At 43.4% G+C, this 17,600-nt stretch overlaps 1 protein-coding gene across 1 annotated transcript in view; it reads left to right on the top strand.

Annotated features, from left to right (window-relative positions):
- LOC110531240 (zinc finger protein 385A-like) overlaps positions 1–17,600 on the top strand; it is a 202,461-nt gene that overhangs the window by 17,809 nt on the left and 167,052 nt on the right. The gene's annotated exons all lie outside the window — the stretch shown is intronic.

The raw sequence follows: 17,600 nt of genomic DNA, 5'->3' as shown, positions 1-17,600 counted from the left end.
TAACACAGGGAACTAGGATATAACACTGGGAACTCTGGGGAACTAGGATATAACACTGGAAACTAGGATATAGCACTGGGAACTAGGGTATAACGCTGAGAACTAGGTTATAACACTGAGAACTAGGATATAACACTGGGAACTAGGATATAACACTGGGAACTCTGGGAACTAGGATATAACACAGGGAACTATGATGTAACACAGGGAACTAGGATATAACACTGATAACACTGAGAACTAGGATATAACACTGATAACACTGAGAACTAGGATATAACACTGGGAACTCTGGGAACTAGGATATAACACAGGGAACTATGATGTAACACAGGGAACTAGGATATAACACTGGGAACTCTGGGAACTAGGGTGTAACACTGGGAACTAGGATATAACACAGGGAACTAGGATATAACTCTGGGAACTATGATGTAACACAGGGAACTAGGATATAACACAGGGAACTAGGATATGACACTGGGAACTCTGGGAACTAGGGTATAACACTGGGAACTGGGATATAACACAGGGAACTAGGATATAACACTGGGAACTCTGGGAACTAGGATATGACACTGGGAACTAGGATATAACACTGAGAACTAGGATATAACACAGGGAACTAGGATATAACACTGATAACACTGGGAACTATGACATAACACTGAGAACACTGGGAACTATGACATAACACTGAGAACTAGGATATAACACTGGGAACTAGGATATAACACTGATAACACTGGAAACTATGACATAACACTGGAAACTATGACATAACACTGGAAACTATGACATAACACTGGGAACTAGGATATAACACTGGGAACTCGAATACAACACTGGGAACTCGAATACAACACTGGGAACTCGAATACAACACTGGGAACTCGAATACAACACTGGGAACTCGAATACAACACTGGGAACTCGAATACAACACTGGGAACTGGGATACAACACTGGGAACTAGGATATAACACTGAGAACTAGGATATAACACTGGGAACTAGGATATAACACTGGGAACTAGGATATAACACTGATTAAAAGGACATAACCCTGGGAACTAGGATATAACACTGAGAACTACGATATAGCACTTGGAACTAGGATATAACACTAGGAATAAGAATATTACACTGAGAACTAGGATATACCACTGAGAAGTAGAATATAACACTGAGAACTAGGATATAACACTGAGAACTAGGATGTAACACTGAGAACTAGGATGTAACACTGGGAACTAGGATATAACACTGAGAACTAGGTTATAACACTGATTAATAGGACATAACACTGGGAACTAGAATATAACACTGATAACCCTGGGAACTAGGATATAACACTGAGAACTACGATATAGCACTGATAACACTTGGAACTAGGATATAATACTGGGAACTAGGATATAGTACTGTGAAATAGGATATAACACTGTTAACTAGGACATAACACTGGGAACAAGGATATATCAATGATAACTAGGATATATCAATGAGAACTGGGATATAACACTGAACCACTGGGAACTAGGACATAACATTGAAAACTAGGTTATAACACTGGGAACTAGGATATAACACTGACAACACTGAGAACTAGGATATAACACTGACAACACTGGGAACTAGGATATAACACTGGGAATTAGAATATAACACTGAAAACACTGGGAACTAGGATACAACACTGAGAAATATAATATAAGACTTAGAACTAGGATATTACACAGGAAAATAAGATATAACACTGGGAACGTATAACATATAACACTTGGTACTAGGAAATAACACTGAGTTCTAGGATAGAACACCTGGGAACTAGGATATAACACTGGGAACAAGGATGGAACACCTGGGAACTAGGATATAACACTGAGAACTAGAATATAACACTGAGAACACTGAGAACTAGGATATAACACTGATAACACTGAGAACTAGGATATAACACTGATAACACTGGGAGCTGGGATATAACACTGCAAACTAGGATATAACACTGGGACCTAGGATATAACACTGATAAAACTGCAAACTAGGATATACCACTGGGACCTAGGATATAACACTGATAACACTGAGAACTAGGATATAACACTGATAACACTGCAAACTAGGATATAACACTGATAACACTGATAACTAGGATATAACACTGATAACACTGGGAACTAGGATATAACACTGGGACCTAGGATATAACACTGGGACCTAGGATATAACACTGGGAACTAGGATATAACACTGGGAACTAGGATATAACACTGGGAACTAGGATATAACACTGGGAACTAGGATATAACACTTGGAACTAGGATATAACACTGGGAACAAGGATATAACACTGGGAACTAGGGTGTAACACTGGGAACAAGGATAGAACACTGAGAACAAGTATATAATACTGTTAACACTGAGAACTAGGATATAACACTGAAAAATAGGATATAAAACTGGGAACTAGGATATAACACTGATAACACTAGGAACTAGGATATAACAATGATAACACTGAGAACTAGGATATAATAATGATAACACTGGGAGCTAGGATACAACACTGAACTATGATATAACACTGGGAACTAGGATATAACACAGGGAACTAGGATATAACACTGGGAACTAGGATATAACACAGGGAACTAGGATATAACACTGGGAACTCTGGGAATTAGGATATAACACTGGGAACTAGAATATAACACAGGGAACTAGGATATAACACTGGGAACTAGGATATAACACTGGGAACTAGGATATAACACAGGGAACTAGGATATAACACTGGGAACTCTGATATAACACTGGAAACTAGGATATAACACAGGGAACTAGGATATAACACAGGGAACTAGGATATAACCCTGGGAACTCTGGGAACTAGGATATAACACTGGAAACTAGGATATAGCACTGGGAACTAGGGTATAACGCTGAGAACTAGGTTATAGCACTGAGAACTAGGATATAACACTGGGAACTAGGATATAACACTGGGAACTAGGATATAACACAGGGAAATATGATGTAACACAGGGAACTAGGATATAACACTGGGAACTCTGGGGAACTAGGATATAACACTGGAAACTAGGATATAGCACTGGGAACTAGGGTATAACGCTGAGAACTAGGTTATAACACTGAGAACTAGGATATAACACTGGGAACTAGGATATAACACTGGGAACTCTGGGAACTAGGATATAACACAGGGAACTATGATGTAACACAGGGAACTAGGATATAACACTGATAACACTGAGAACTAGGATATAACACTGATAACACTGAGAACTAGGATATAACACTGGGAACTCTGGGAACTAGGATATAACACAGGGAACTATGATGTAACACAGGGAACTAGGATATAACACTGGGAACTCTGGGAACTAGGGTATAACACTGGGAACTAGGATATAACACAGGGAACTAGGATATAACACCGGGAACTCTGGGAACTATGATGTAACACAGGGAACTAGGATATAACACAGGGAACTAGGATATGACACTGGGAACTCTGGGAACTAGGGTATAACACTGGGAACTGGGATATAACACAGGGAACTAGGATATAACACTGGGAACTCTGGGAACTAGGATATGACACTGGGAACTAGGATATAACACTTGGAACTAGGATATAACACTGGGAACTAGGATATAACACAGAGAACTAGGATATAACACTGGGAACTAGGATATAACACTGGGAACTAGGATATAACACTGGGAACTAGGATATAACACTGGGAACTAGGATATAACACAGGGAACTAGGATATAACACTGGGAACTCTGGGAACTAGGATATGACACTGGGAACTAGGATATAACACAGGGAACTAGGATATAACACTGGGAACTCTGGGAACTAGGATATGACACTGGGAACTAGGATATAACACTGGGAACTAGGATATAACACTGGGAACTAGGATGTAACACTGAGAACTAGGATGTAACACTGGGAACTCTGGGAACTAGGGTATAATGCTGAGAACTAGGTTATAACACTGAGAACTAGGTTATAACACTGGGAACTAGGATATAACAACATTCTTCTCATGCAGGTTGCAAGCATGCTTAAATGAAACTGCATTAGTGTTCCTCTTTGTAATTCACTTCAAACAATATGAGTCCAAACATGCACTCTTGCAGCCCAAGAATGTTGTTTTTGAATATAGACCTACAGCAGTGGTGTGTGAGTGTATGCATGTACAGTATGTGTGTCTGTGTGTGTGTGTGCCTGTATGTGTGTCCGTCTCTGTGTGTGTGTGTGCGCATCTGTGTCTGTCTGTCTCTGTGTCTGTCTGTCTGTCTGTCTATCTGTTTGTGTGTCTGTCCGTGTTCTCAATTTGTGTCATATCTCAACATTGCCATTTTAAATAGTATCATTTCTCCATCCATCATCTCAGTATAGCCTTGTAGAAATGTGCTGTTAGGTAAATGATGATGAATAACAGTTTTTAAGTTGAGGTTGAGCTAAAGGCAAAGTCCTGCCTCCCTAAGCCTGTAGCATTAATCATGGCTGCTTTATTTCTGTGTGTTCTGGGGAAGAGAGGAAGAGAGGTAGTCTGATGAAGAGAGGAAGAGGTAGTCTGATGAAGAGAGGTAGTCTGATGAAGAGAGGAAGAGAGGTAGTCTGATGAAGAGAGGAAGAGAGGTAGTCTGATGAAGAGAGGTAGTCTGATGAAGAGAGGTAGTCTGAGGAAGAGAGGTAGTCTGAGGAAGAGAGGAAGAGAGGTAGTCTGATGAAGAGAGGAAGAGAGGTAGTCTGATGAAGAGAGGTAGTCTGAGGAAGAGAGGTAGTTTGATGAAGAGAGGGAGAGAGGTAGTCTGATGAAGAGAGGTAGTCTGATGAAGAGTGGAAGAGAGGTAGTCTGATGAAGAGAGGTAGTCTGATGGAGGAAGAGAGGTAGTCTGATGAAGAGAGGTAGTCTGATGAAGAGAGAAAGAGAGGTAGTCTGATGAAGAGAGGTAGTCTGATGAAGAGAGGAAGAGAGGTAGTCTGATGAAGAGAGGAAGAGGTAGTCTGATGAAGTGAGGTAGTCTGATGAAGAGAGGAAGAGAGGTAGTCTGATGAAGAGAGGTAGTCTGATGAAGAGAGGTAGTCTGATGAAGAGAGGTAGTCTGATGAAGAGAGGAAGAGAGGTAGTCTGATGAAGAGAGGAAGAGAGGTAGTCTGATGAAGAGAGGAAGAGAGGTAGTCTGATGAAGAGAGGAAGAGAGGTAGTCTGATGAAGAGAGGAAGAGAGGTAGTCTGATGAAGAGAGGAAGAGAAGTAGTCTGATGAAGAGAGGAAGAGAGGTAGTCTGATGAAGAGAGAAAGAGAGGTAGTCTGATGAAGAGAGGTAGTCTGATGAAGAGAGGAAGAGAGGTGGTCTGATGAAGAGAGGTAGTCTGATGAAGAGAGGTAGTCTGATGGAGAGAGGTAGTCTGATGGAGAGAGGTAGTCTGATGGAGAGGAAGAGAGGTAGTCTGATGAAGAGAGGAAGAGAGGTAGTCTGATGAAGAGAGGAAGAGAGGTAGTCTGATGAAGAGAGGAAGAGAGGTAGTCTGATGGAGAGAGGAAGAGAGGTAGTCTGATGAAGAGAGGTAGTCTGATGGAGAGGAAGAGAGGTAGTCTGATGAAGAGAGGAAGAGAGGTAGTCTGATGAAGAGAGGTAGTCTGCTGAAGAGAGGAAGAGAGGTAGTCTGATGAGGTATTCTGATGAAGAGAGAAAGAGAGGTAGTCTGATGAAGAGAGAAAGAGAGGTAGTCTGATGAAGAGAGAAAGAGAGGTAGTCTGATGAGAGGTATTCTGATGGAGAAAGAGAGGTAGTCTGATGAAGAGAGGAAGAGAGGTAGTCTGATGAAGAGAGGTATTCTGATGAAGAGAGAAAGAGAGGTAGTCTGATGGAGAGGAAGAGAGGTATTCTGATGAAGAGAGAAAGAGAGGTAGTCTGATGAAGAGAGAAAGAGGTAGTCTGATGAAGAGAGGAAGAGAGGTAGTCTGATGAAGAGAGGTAGTCTGATGAAGAGAGGTAGTCTGATGAAGAGAGGTAGTCTGATGGAGAGGAAGAGAGGTAGTCTGATGAAGAGAGGAAGAGAGGTAGTCTGATGAAGAGAGGAAGAGAGGTAGTCTGCTGAAGAGAGGAAGAGGTGTAGTCTGATGAGAGGTATTCTGATGAAGAGAGAAAGAGAGGTAGTCTGATGAAGAGAGAAAGAGAGGTAGTCTGATGAAGAGAGAAAGAGAGGTAGTCTGATGAGAGGTATTCTGATGAAGAGAGAAAGAGAGGTAGTCTGATGAAGAGAGGAAGAGAGGTAGTCTGATGAAGAGAGGAAGAGAGGTATTCTGATGAAGAGAGAAAGAGAGGTAGTCTGATGGAGAGGAAGAGAGGTATTCTGATGAAGAGAGAAAGAGAGGTAGTCTGATGAAGAGAGAAAGAGGTAGTCTGATGAAGAGAGGAAGAGAGGTTGTCTGATGAAGAGAGGAAGAGAGGTAGTCTGATGAAGAGAGGAAGAGAGGTAGTCTGATGAAGAGAGGTAGTCTGATGGAGAGGAAGAGAGGTAGTCTGATGAAGAGAGGAAGAGAGGTAGTCTGATGAAGAGAGGTAGTCTGCTGAAGAGAGGAAGAGAGGTAGTCTGATGAGAGGTATTCTGATGAAGAGAGAAAGAGAGTTAGTCTGATGAAGAGAGAAAGAGAGATAGTCTGATGAAGAGAGAAAGAGAGATAGTCTGATGAAGAGAGAAAGAGAGGTAGTCTGATGAGAGGTATTCTGATGAAGAGAGAAAGAGAGGTAGTCTGATGAAGAGAGGAAGAGAGGTAGTCTGATGAAGAGAGGAAGAGAGGTAGTCTGATGAAGAGAGGAAGAGAGGTATTCTGATGAAGAGAGAAAGAGAGGTAGTCTGATGGAGAGGAAGAGAGGTATTCTGATGAAGAGAGAAAGAGGTAGTCTGATGAAGAGAGAAAGAGGTAGTCTGATAAAGAGAGGAAGAGAGGTAGTCTGATGAAGAGAGGAAGAGAGGTAGTCTGATGAAGAGAGGAAGAGAGGTAGTCTGATGAAGAGAGGTAGTCTGATGGAGAGGAAGAGAGGTAGTCTGATGAAGAGAGGAAGAGAGGTAGTCTGATGAAGAGAGGTAGTCTGCTGAAGAGAGGAAGAGAGGTAGTCTGATGAGAGGTATTCTGATGAAGAGAGAAAGAGAGGTAGTCTGATGAAGAGAGAAAGAGAGGTAGTCTGATGAAGAGAGAAAGAGAGGTAGTCTGATGAAGAGAGAAAGAGGTAGTCTGATGAAGAGAGGAAGAGAGGTAGTCTGATGAAGAGAGGAAGAGAGGTAGTCTGATGAAGAGAGGAACAGAGGTAGTCTGATGAAGAGAGGACGAGAGGTAGTCTGATGAAGAGAGGAAGAGAGGTAGTCTGAAGAGAGGAAGAGAGGTAGTCTGATGAAGAAAGAAAGAGAGGTAGTCTGATGAAGAGAGGAAGAGAGGTAGTCTGATGAAGAAAGAAAGAGGTAGTCTGATGAAGAGAGGAAGAGAGGTAGTCTGATGAAGCGAGGTAGTCTGATGAAGAGAGGAAGAGAGGTAGTCTGATGAAGAGAGGTAGTCTGATGAAGAGAGGTAGTTTGATGAAGAGAGGTAGTCTGATGAAGAGAGGAAGAGAGGTAGTCTGATGAAGAGAGGAAGAGAGGTAGTCTGATGAAGAGAGGAAGTCTGATGAAGAGAGGTAGTCTGATGAAGAGAGGAAGAGAGGTGGTCTGATGAGGATAAGTATTCTGATGAAGAGATGTAGTCTGATGAAGAGAGGAAGAGAGGTAGTCTGATGAAGAGAGAAAAAGAGGTAGTCTGATCAAGAGAGGTAGTCTGATGAAGAGAGGAAGAGGTATTCTGATGAAGATAGGTAGTCTGATGAAGAGAGGACGAGAGGTATTCTGATTAAGAGAGGAAGAGAGGTAGTCTGATGAAGAGAGGTAGTCTGATTAAGAGAGGTAGTCTGATTAAGAGAGGTAGTCTGATTAAGAGAGGTAGTCTGATTAAGAGAGGAAGAGAGGTAGTCTGATGAAGAGAGGTAGTCTGATGAAGAGAGGAAGCGAGGTAGTCTGGTGAAGAGAGGAAGAGAGGTAGTCTGATGAAGAGAGAAATAGAGATATAGACAGAGTTTCACATGGACCAGGAGAAAATCCATTCACCTTGAGAAACGGCCAAGGTCCATGCATGGGAACATAGAGGGAGAGGTGGTGTTGGAGGGAGCGATAGAGAGAGAGAGAGATACTGAGGAGTGGAGTGATAGAGAGAGAGAGAGAGATACTGAGGAGTGGAGGAGTGGAGCGATAGAGAGAGAGAGAGACACTGAGGAGTGGAGGAGGGGAGCGATAGAGAGAGAGAGAGATATTGAGGAGTGGAGGAATGGAGTGATAGAGAGATTGAGGGAGAGGAGTGGAGGAGTGCAGGTTGAGGGAGTGATAGAGGAACAGAGAAGGGGGAGGAGGGAAACTGAGGGTAGGAACAATAGAGGGGGTAGAGAGATTGAGGGAGGAGAGGAGGGAAGGTAGAGACAGAGGGTGAATCTCTCCAGGGAGATATGGTTGTTGCAGAAAGCAGCAGAGTAGCTGCTTTCTCCCTACTCTAACCCTGACTCTATCGTAGCTTCATGTGTGCAACATAGAGGATGTGATGTGAACACTACCACTGAAACACTCCTGTTATGAGAAGGATCTCTACAGATTCTGTTGCACACACACACACACACACACACACACAATGACACACTTCAGTAACGAGACAACTCTACATCGTCTTTCTCTCAGCCTGACCTTTTCTTATGGCCGTGGGGAATTTCTTCAGTGTTGCCTCATCCATACATACATACTGTATACTCTCCCTGTTGGACCGGAGGGGAGTGTGGGTTGGGAATCGTGATACAGTCCGTATGTATCACTCCCATTAAGCGAATGGGGACATTGCTCTGAGCATCAGATCATGTTGTGTCTGGAAGTACTGCAGCAGCTGTGGTGCCATTAAACCCAGAACGCCAACTCAAAGCCACATCCCTAATGCTTGGGGCCAGGGCTGAGGGAGGGGCTGGGATTGTAGCTGGAGCTGAGTCTGGTGCTGAGGCAGGGGCTGGGCTGGTGCTGAGGCAGGGGCTGGTGCTGAGGCAGGGGCTGGAGCTGAGGCTGGAGCTGAGGATGAGTCTGGGCCTGGGGCTGAGGATGAGGCTGGGACTGGAGCTGGGGCTGGGACTGGGACTGGGGCTGAGACTGGGGCTGAGACTGGAGCTGGGACTGGAGCTGGGACTGGGGCTGAGGCTGGGACTGGGGCTGAGACTGGAGCTGTACCTATGATGAAAATTACAGGCCTCTCTCATCTTTTTAGGTGGGAGAACTTGCACAATTGGTGGCTGACTAAATACTTTTTTTTTGCCCCACTGTATATCAACAAATTGGTGAGGACACTAGAACGGTCTGCAGCACCCAGCCTCACCCTACTAGAATCTGAGGTCAAATGTCTAATGTTTGCTGATGATCTGGTGCTTCCGTCCCCAGCCAAGGAGGACCAGTTGCCAGGACCACAAATACAACTTCCATCTAGACACCGTTGCCCTAGAGCACACAAAACACTATACGTACCTCGGCATAAACATCAGCGCCACAGGTGACATCCACAAAGCTGTGAACTATCTGAGAGACAAGGCAAGAAGGACCTTCTACGCCTTCAAAAGGAACATAATATTCGACCTACCAATTAGGATCTGGCAAGAAAATACTTGAATCAGTTATAGAACCCATTACCATTTATGGTTGTGAGGTCTGGGGTCTGCTCACCAACCCAGAATTCACAAAATTGGACGAAAAACTAAATTGAGACTCCGAATGCAGAATTCTGCAAATATATCCTCTGTGTACAACATAAAACACCAAATAATGCACGCAGAGCAGAATTAGGCCGATTCCTGCAAATGATAAAAATCCAGAAAAGAGTCGTTAAATTCTACAACCACCTAAAAGGAAGCGATTCCCAAACCTTCCATAACAAGGCCATCACCTACAGAGAGATGAACCTGGAGAAGAGTCCCCTAAGCAAGCTGGTCCTGGGGCTCAGTTCACAAACACAAACAGAGCCCCAGAACAGCAGCACAATTAGACCCAACCAAATCATGAGAAAATAAAAAGAGAATTACTTGACACATTGGAAAGAATTAACACAAAAACAGAGCAAACTAGAATGCTACTGGCCCTAAACTGACAGTAAATAGTGGCAGAATACCTGACCACTGTGACTGACCCAAACTTAAGGAAAGCTTTGTCTCTGTACAGACTCAGTGATTATAGCCTTGCTATTGATAAAGCTGCCATAGGCAGATAGATCTGGCTCTCAAGAGAAGACAGGCTATGTGCACAGTGCCCAAAAAATGAGGTGGCAATTGAGCTGCACTTCCCAATCTCCAGCCAAATGTATGACCATATTAGAGACACATACAGTGCCTAGCAAAAGTATTCACCCCCCTTGCCATTTTTCCTATTTTGTTGCATTAAAACCTGTAATTTAAATTAATTTTTATTTGGATTTCATTTGACAGACATACACAAAATAGTCCAAATTGGTGAAGTGAAATTTTAAAAATTACTTGTTTCAAAATATTATAAAAAACAAATAACGGAAAAGTAGTCCATCCATATGTATTCACCCCCTTTACTATGACGCCCCTAAATAAGGGGCCATCCATATGTATTCACCCCTTTACTATGAAGCCCCTAAATAAGGGGCCATCCATATGTATTCACCCCTTTACTATGACGCCCCTAAATAAGGGGCCATCCATATGTATTCACCCCCTTTACTATGACGCCCCTAAATAAGGGGCCATCCATATGTATTCACCCCTTTACTATGAAGCCCCTAAATAAGGGGCCATCCATATGTATTCACCCCTTTACTATGACTCCCCTAAATAAGGGTCCATCCATATGTATTCACCCCTTTACTATGAAGCCCCTAAATAAGGGGCCATCCATATGTATTCACCCCTTTACAATGAAGCCCCTAAATAAGGGGCCATCCATATGTATTCACCCCTTTACTATGACTCCCCTAAATAAGGGGCCATCCATATGTATTCACCCCTTTACAATGAAGCCCCTAAATAAGGGGCCATCCATATGTATTCACCCCTTTACTATGAAGCCCCTAAATAAGGGGCCATCCATATGTATTCACCCCTTTACTATGAAGCCCCTAAATAAGGGGCCATCCATATGTATTCACCCCTTTACTATGAAGCCCCTAAATAAGGGTCCATCCATATGTATTCACCCCTTTACTATGAAGCCCCTAAATAAGGGTCCATCCATATGTATTCACCCCTTTACTATGAAGCCCCTAAATAAGGGGCCATCCATATGTATTCACCCCTTTACTATGAAGCCCCTAAATAAGGGTCCATCCATATGTATTCACCCCTTTACTATGAAGCCCCTAAATAAGGGTCCATCCATATGTATTCACCCCTTTACTATGAAGCCCCTAAATAAGGGGCCATCCATATGTATTCACCCCTTTACTATGAAGCCCCTAAATAAGGGGCCATCCATATGTATTCACCCTTTTACTATGACGCCCCTAAATAAGGGGCCATCCATATGTATTCACCCCTTTACTATGAAGCCCCTAAATAAGGGGCCATCCATATGTATTCACCCCTTTACTATGAAGCCCCTAAATAAGGGGCCATCCATATGTATTCACCCCTTTACTATGAAGCCCCTAAATAAGGGTCCATCCATATGTATTCACCCCTTTACTATGAAGCCCCTAAATAAGGGGACATCCATATGCATTCACCCCTTTACTATGAAGCCCCTAAATAAGGGGCTATCCATATGTATTCACCCCTTTACTATGAAGCCCCTAAATAAGGGGCCATCCATATGTATTCACCCCTTTACTATGAAGCCCCTAAATAAGGGTCCATCCATATGTATTCACCCCCTTTACTATGAAGCCCCTAAATAAGGGTCCATCCATATGTATTCACCCCCTTTACTATGACTCCCCTAAATAAGGGGACATCCATATGTATTCACCCCTTTACTATGACTCCCCTAAATAAGGGGACATCCATATGTATTCACCCCTTTACTATGAAGCCCCTAAATAAGGGTCCATCCATATGTATTCACCCCTTTACTATGACTCCCCTAAATAAGGGGCCATCCATATGTATTCACCCCCTTTACTATGACTCCCCTAAATAAGGGGCTATCCATATGTATTCACCCCTTTACTATGAAGCCCCTAAATAAGGGGCCATCCATATGTATTCACCCCTTTACTATGACTCCCCTAAATAAGGGGACATCCATATGTATTCACCCCTTTACTATGAAGCCCCTAAATAAGGGTCCATCCATATGTATTCACCCCTTTACTATGAAGCCCCTAAATAAGGGTCCATCCATATGTATTCACCCCTTTACTATGAAGCCCCTAAATAAGGGGCCATCCATATGTATTCACCCCTTTACTATGAAGCCCCTAAATAAGGGTCCATCCATATGTATTCACCCCCTTTACTATGAAGCCCCTAAATAAGATCTGGTGCAACCAATTACCTTCAGAAGTCACATAATTAATTCAATAAAGTCCACCTGTGTGCAATCTATGTGTCACATGATCTCAGTATATACACATCTCTTCTGAAAGGCCCCAGAGTCTGCAACACCACTAAGCAAGGGGCACCACCAAGCAAGTGGCACCATGAAGACCAAGGAACTCGCCAAACAGTTCAGGGACAAAGTTGTGGAGAGGTATAGATCAGAGTTGGGTTATAAAAAAACATCAGAAACTTTGAACATCCCACGGAGTACTATTAAATCCATTATTAAAAAATGGAAAGAATATGGCGCCACAACAAACCTGCCAAGAGAGGGCCGCCCACCGAAACTCATGGACCAGGCAAGGAGGGCATTAATCAGAGAGGCAACAAAGAGACCAAAGAAAACCCTGAAGGAGCTGCAAAGCTCCACAGCGGAGATTGGAGTATCTGTCCATAGGACCACTTTAAACCTTGCACTCCACAGAGCTGGGCTTTATGGAAGAGTGGCCAGAAAAAAGAGATCGCTTAAAGTGGGACACTCCCCAAACATATGGAAGAACTTACTCTGGTCAGTTGAGAATAAAATTCAGCTTTTTGGCCATCACGGAAAACGCAATGTCTGGCACAAACCCAACACCTCTCATCACCCCGAGAACACCATCCCCACAGCATGATTCTGCCACCATCATGCTTCACTGTGAGGATGTTTTTTATCGGCAGGGACTGGGAACATGGTCAGAGTAATATATATAGCCTCGCTATTGTTATTTTACTGCTGCTCTTTAATGATTTGTTACTTTTATCTCATACTTTTTTTGGGGGGTATTTTGTGTGCACTACTGCCCTACCTCTGCCTGGGGGGAGGTTTGGGTGTCAGAGAGTGGTGTGGATCAGAAGGCTGTAAGGGACACTGTGGTGTTGTGGTAGCTCAAGATGAACCTACTGTACAGTATTCAACTGAACGAATTTCCTCATTCTCACCATTATCATATAAGGTTTTGTTTTACATTATGATCAAAGTACCATTACTCTGTTCGTCACTGTGAAGAGTATGAGTGCTTGAATAAAGGGCCATTTGCCATTCACCTCAACTAATTTCACTGTTATCACCATCATCAAAATGGTTTTATGATGTTGTGATGTTACATCATCATAGAAGACGAAGTACTACTGTTGATCTCTGCACTATGTAAGAATGGTTATTATGAGTTCAGAGTGCTTTATTGATAGGAAAACAATGAGTACTTGATATTAATAGGCCAATTAATTGTTTTGTTGTGTTAATCAATGGTGTGTCTTTGCTATTTGCAGAGATCTTATAAGGATAGAGTAGTGAAACTGTGTCTTGGTCAAATTCTTATTCAATTCAATTCAAAGGGCTTTCTGTATTGGCATGGGAAACATTATTCTGTGTCGATCAGCCTCTTCTAATGCAATCTCTCTCTCTGGTCTGTAATGGGCTTTACACTTGAATGAACTGTTGCACAAACACCCGTACCCCATTGAAATGCAGACAGTGGCTTTTAACGTGTTTCAAAACAAAGAGAGAGAGAGAGAGAGAGAGAGAGAGAGAGAGGAGAGAGAGAACGAGAGAGAGAGAGAGAGAGAGAGAGAGAGAGAGAGAGGAGAGAGAGAGAGAACGAGAGAGAGAACGAGAGAGAGAACGAGAGAGAACGAGAGAACGAGAGAACGAGAGAACGAGAGAACGAGAGAGAGACAAAGAGAAAGAGAGAGTCAGACAGAGACAGAGAGAACCAGAGAGACAGAGACAGACAGACAGAAACAACCAGAGAGAGAGGGAGAGGGTCCGCTCACCAACCCAGAATTCACAAAATGGGACAAACACCAAATTGAGACTGCATGCAGAATTCTGCAAAAATATCCTCTGTGTACAATGTAATGCACCAAATAATGCATGCAGAGCAGAATTAGGCCAAAACCCGCTAATTATCAAAATCCAGAAATTAGCCGTTCAATTCTACAACCACCTAAAAGGAAATTATTCACAACCCTTCCATAACAAAGCCATCACCTACAGAGAGATGAACCTGGAGAAGAGTCCCCTAAGTAAGCTGGTCCTGGGACTCTGTTCACAAACACAAACAGACCCCCAGGACAGCAACACAAGTAGAAATTGAATTGAGAGAGAGAGAGAACCCGAAAGAGAGGCAGAGAGAGTGAGAGAGAGAGAGAGAACCAGAAAGAGAGAGCGAGACAGAGACAGAGAAACGGCTATTACTATAACATGAACATAGAGAGAGGAAGGATCAGTGAATTGGTCCAACAAACAGAAATAACCACATATAAACATCAGTGACTTATCGTCTAAATGTGATTTTGTGGGTTGTTGTGTTGTTAGTAGTAAGCATCGTGTCCTGTGATGGAGTTAGAAGCGTAGAATGACAAATATAACACTAATTTAAAGGATCTCTGTAGGTCGAAACACAGAAGTGCGTCTCGACAATGCAGAGTTCTAAACCAATGTGATAATATCTGCTATCAGCAGCATGCAACATTCTGTTCTCTGGGCTTTAGTTCCACCTGTGACGGCTTGTATACATTTGAGAGATGGTATTTATTCATTGTGTTGGCAGAGCTTACTGTGTCTGAGGCAACCCTAGACAAATAATCACCACACAGCCACAAATCTTCATTAGCCGATTAGCCACGAGACGAGGGAGACAGTTTGTGTGCTTCTTCCTATATTTGTGAGCCTGCATGTGTCGCCCTCCCTCCCTTCCTCCTTCCCTCCCCTTTCCTGTCACCTCCCTCCCCTCCCTCCCTCCTCTCCTCTACTTAAACTAGAAATGGTAAAGTGTAAAATTGACCCTTAAGGCGCCAGCTTCTAACCTGAGTCATACACAAACACACACACACATATTTTGTTTCCTGACAGAACATCAGCAGCCCAGTGGGCATCAGGACTCAAGACAGATAAAGGTCACATTGGGAAAAGAAAAGCAAATAGGGGTGTGTGTGTCTGCGCCTGTGTGTGTGTCTGCGCCTGTGTGTGTGTTCACGCCTGTGTGTGCGTGTATGCGTCCACGCCCGTGTGTGTGTGTGAGTCCGTGCCTGTGTGTCTGTGCATGTGTGTTCGTGCCTGTGTGTGTTTGTCCTTGCCTGTGTGTGTGTGTGTGTGTCTGTCCGTGCCTGTTTGTCCGTGCGTGTGTGTTCGTGCCTGTGTGTGTCTGTGCCTGTGTGTGTCTGTCCGTGCCTTGGTGTTTGTCCGTGCCTGTGTGTCCGTGCCTGTGTGTGTATGTGTTTGTCCTTGCCTGTGTGTGTGTGTGTGTGTGTGTGTGTGTGTGTGTGTGTGTGTGTGTGTGTGTGTGTGTCCGTGTCTGTGTGTCTGTGCATGTGTGTTCGTGCCTGTGTGTCTGTGCATGTGTGTTCGTGCCTGTGTGTGTTTGTCCTTGCCTGTGTGTTTGTCCGACCCTGTGCTGTTGAAAAGGCATGTCCAACCTCTAGAGAGTCCTTGATTGCGTCCCAAATGGCACCCTCTTCCCTATATAGTGCACCATGAAGGGAATAAGGTGCCATTTGGGACCCACATGTCACAAAGTACAGAACAGAACACTCCCCATCCATCCCAGTTAGAGGAAAGCCTCACAGCACCGTAATGATGAAAGGATGTCACTGCCTTTGACTTTGTCAAACGAAGCGTCGACCGAATTCTCTTTTGTACCTTCTTTCTTTGTCAAGCTACAAGTCTTTGATATCAGCAGAGGTAGAAGTAGACACAGGTCTGGGATCAGGGATCAGATTCCCCCTCCAGTCCCAACAGGGAGAGCAGAGCACAGTGAATCACCTGGAGTCTGTTGTGTTGGATCCATCACATGTTCTAATAATGGGAGCCATTGGGAGGATCTGCTTCAGATCACTTTGAGCTGTAATAGCTCAATCTCACACATGTCACAGGGCACTGTCCTACACAAGGCCCCCTGACTCAGTCCCCTCGGGCCTAAGGATGCTAGAGACTCCGAAAATGCAATAAAATAAGACACCACTGAGTCTGTAGAGAACACCTCTGAGTCTGTAGAGAACACCTCTGAGTCTAACCATTTTAGAATGGGGGGTTAATCTCAAAGTATTGTCTTCCATTCCCTCAGTCCTCTCTCATTTTGACATAATAGCAGCAGACCAAACACCAAACGAAGAGGCTTTAGCAACTACATCAGGTTGTATTGGTGTGGAGATGATGGCACGGTCAGATAAGTCCATGGTTATTAGGACTGGTATTGCAATAGTTTTTTACATAGCAAAAATGAAAACAGACCAAGCAGACCAAACTCTTTGGTCTTTTAAAAACCTGCTGTATGTAAAATATTGTGTGCTATAGCTTGGAAAATAAACACACGTGACTCTGGATGACAACATAATAATGTATGTTTCCAACATTAGGGATGTTTTCATAAAGAAGTTAAATCCGCTTCATGTTTTGTTTCCTTGCCACGATACTAACGAGTATCACGTACTGGTATCATCACGTACTAGTATCATCACTGTACTGGTATCATCACGATACTGGTATCATCACTGTACTGGTATCATCACTGTACTGGTATCATCAGGATACTGGTATCATCACTGTACTGGTATCACGTACTGGTATCATCACGGTACTGGTATCATCACGGTACTGGTATCATCACGATACTGGTATCATCACGATACTGGTATCATCACGATACTGGTATCATCACTGTACTGGTATCATCACGATACTGGTATCATCACGATACTGGTATCATCACTGTACTGGTATCATCACGGTACTGGTATCATCACTGTACTGGTATCATCACTGTACTGGTATCATCACTGTACTGGTATCATCACGGTACTGGTATCATCACGGTACTGGTATCATCACGGTACCGGTATCATCACGGTACCGGTATCATCACTGTACTGGTATCATCACGTCCTGGTATCACGTACTGGTATCATCACGGTACTGGTATCATCACGGTACTGGTATCATCACGGTACTGGTATCATTACGGTA

This window comes from Oncorhynchus mykiss, chromosome 9 (assembly GCF_013265735.2).
Source record: "Oncorhynchus mykiss isolate Arlee chromosome 9, USDA_OmykA_1.1, whole genome shotgun sequence".
Lineage (NCBI taxonomy): Eukaryota > Metazoa > Chordata > Actinopteri > Salmoniformes > Salmonidae > Oncorhynchus > Oncorhynchus mykiss.
The sequence above is the reverse complement of the archived record's forward strand: the minus strand, read 5'-3'. Positions and strand labels throughout refer to the sequence as shown.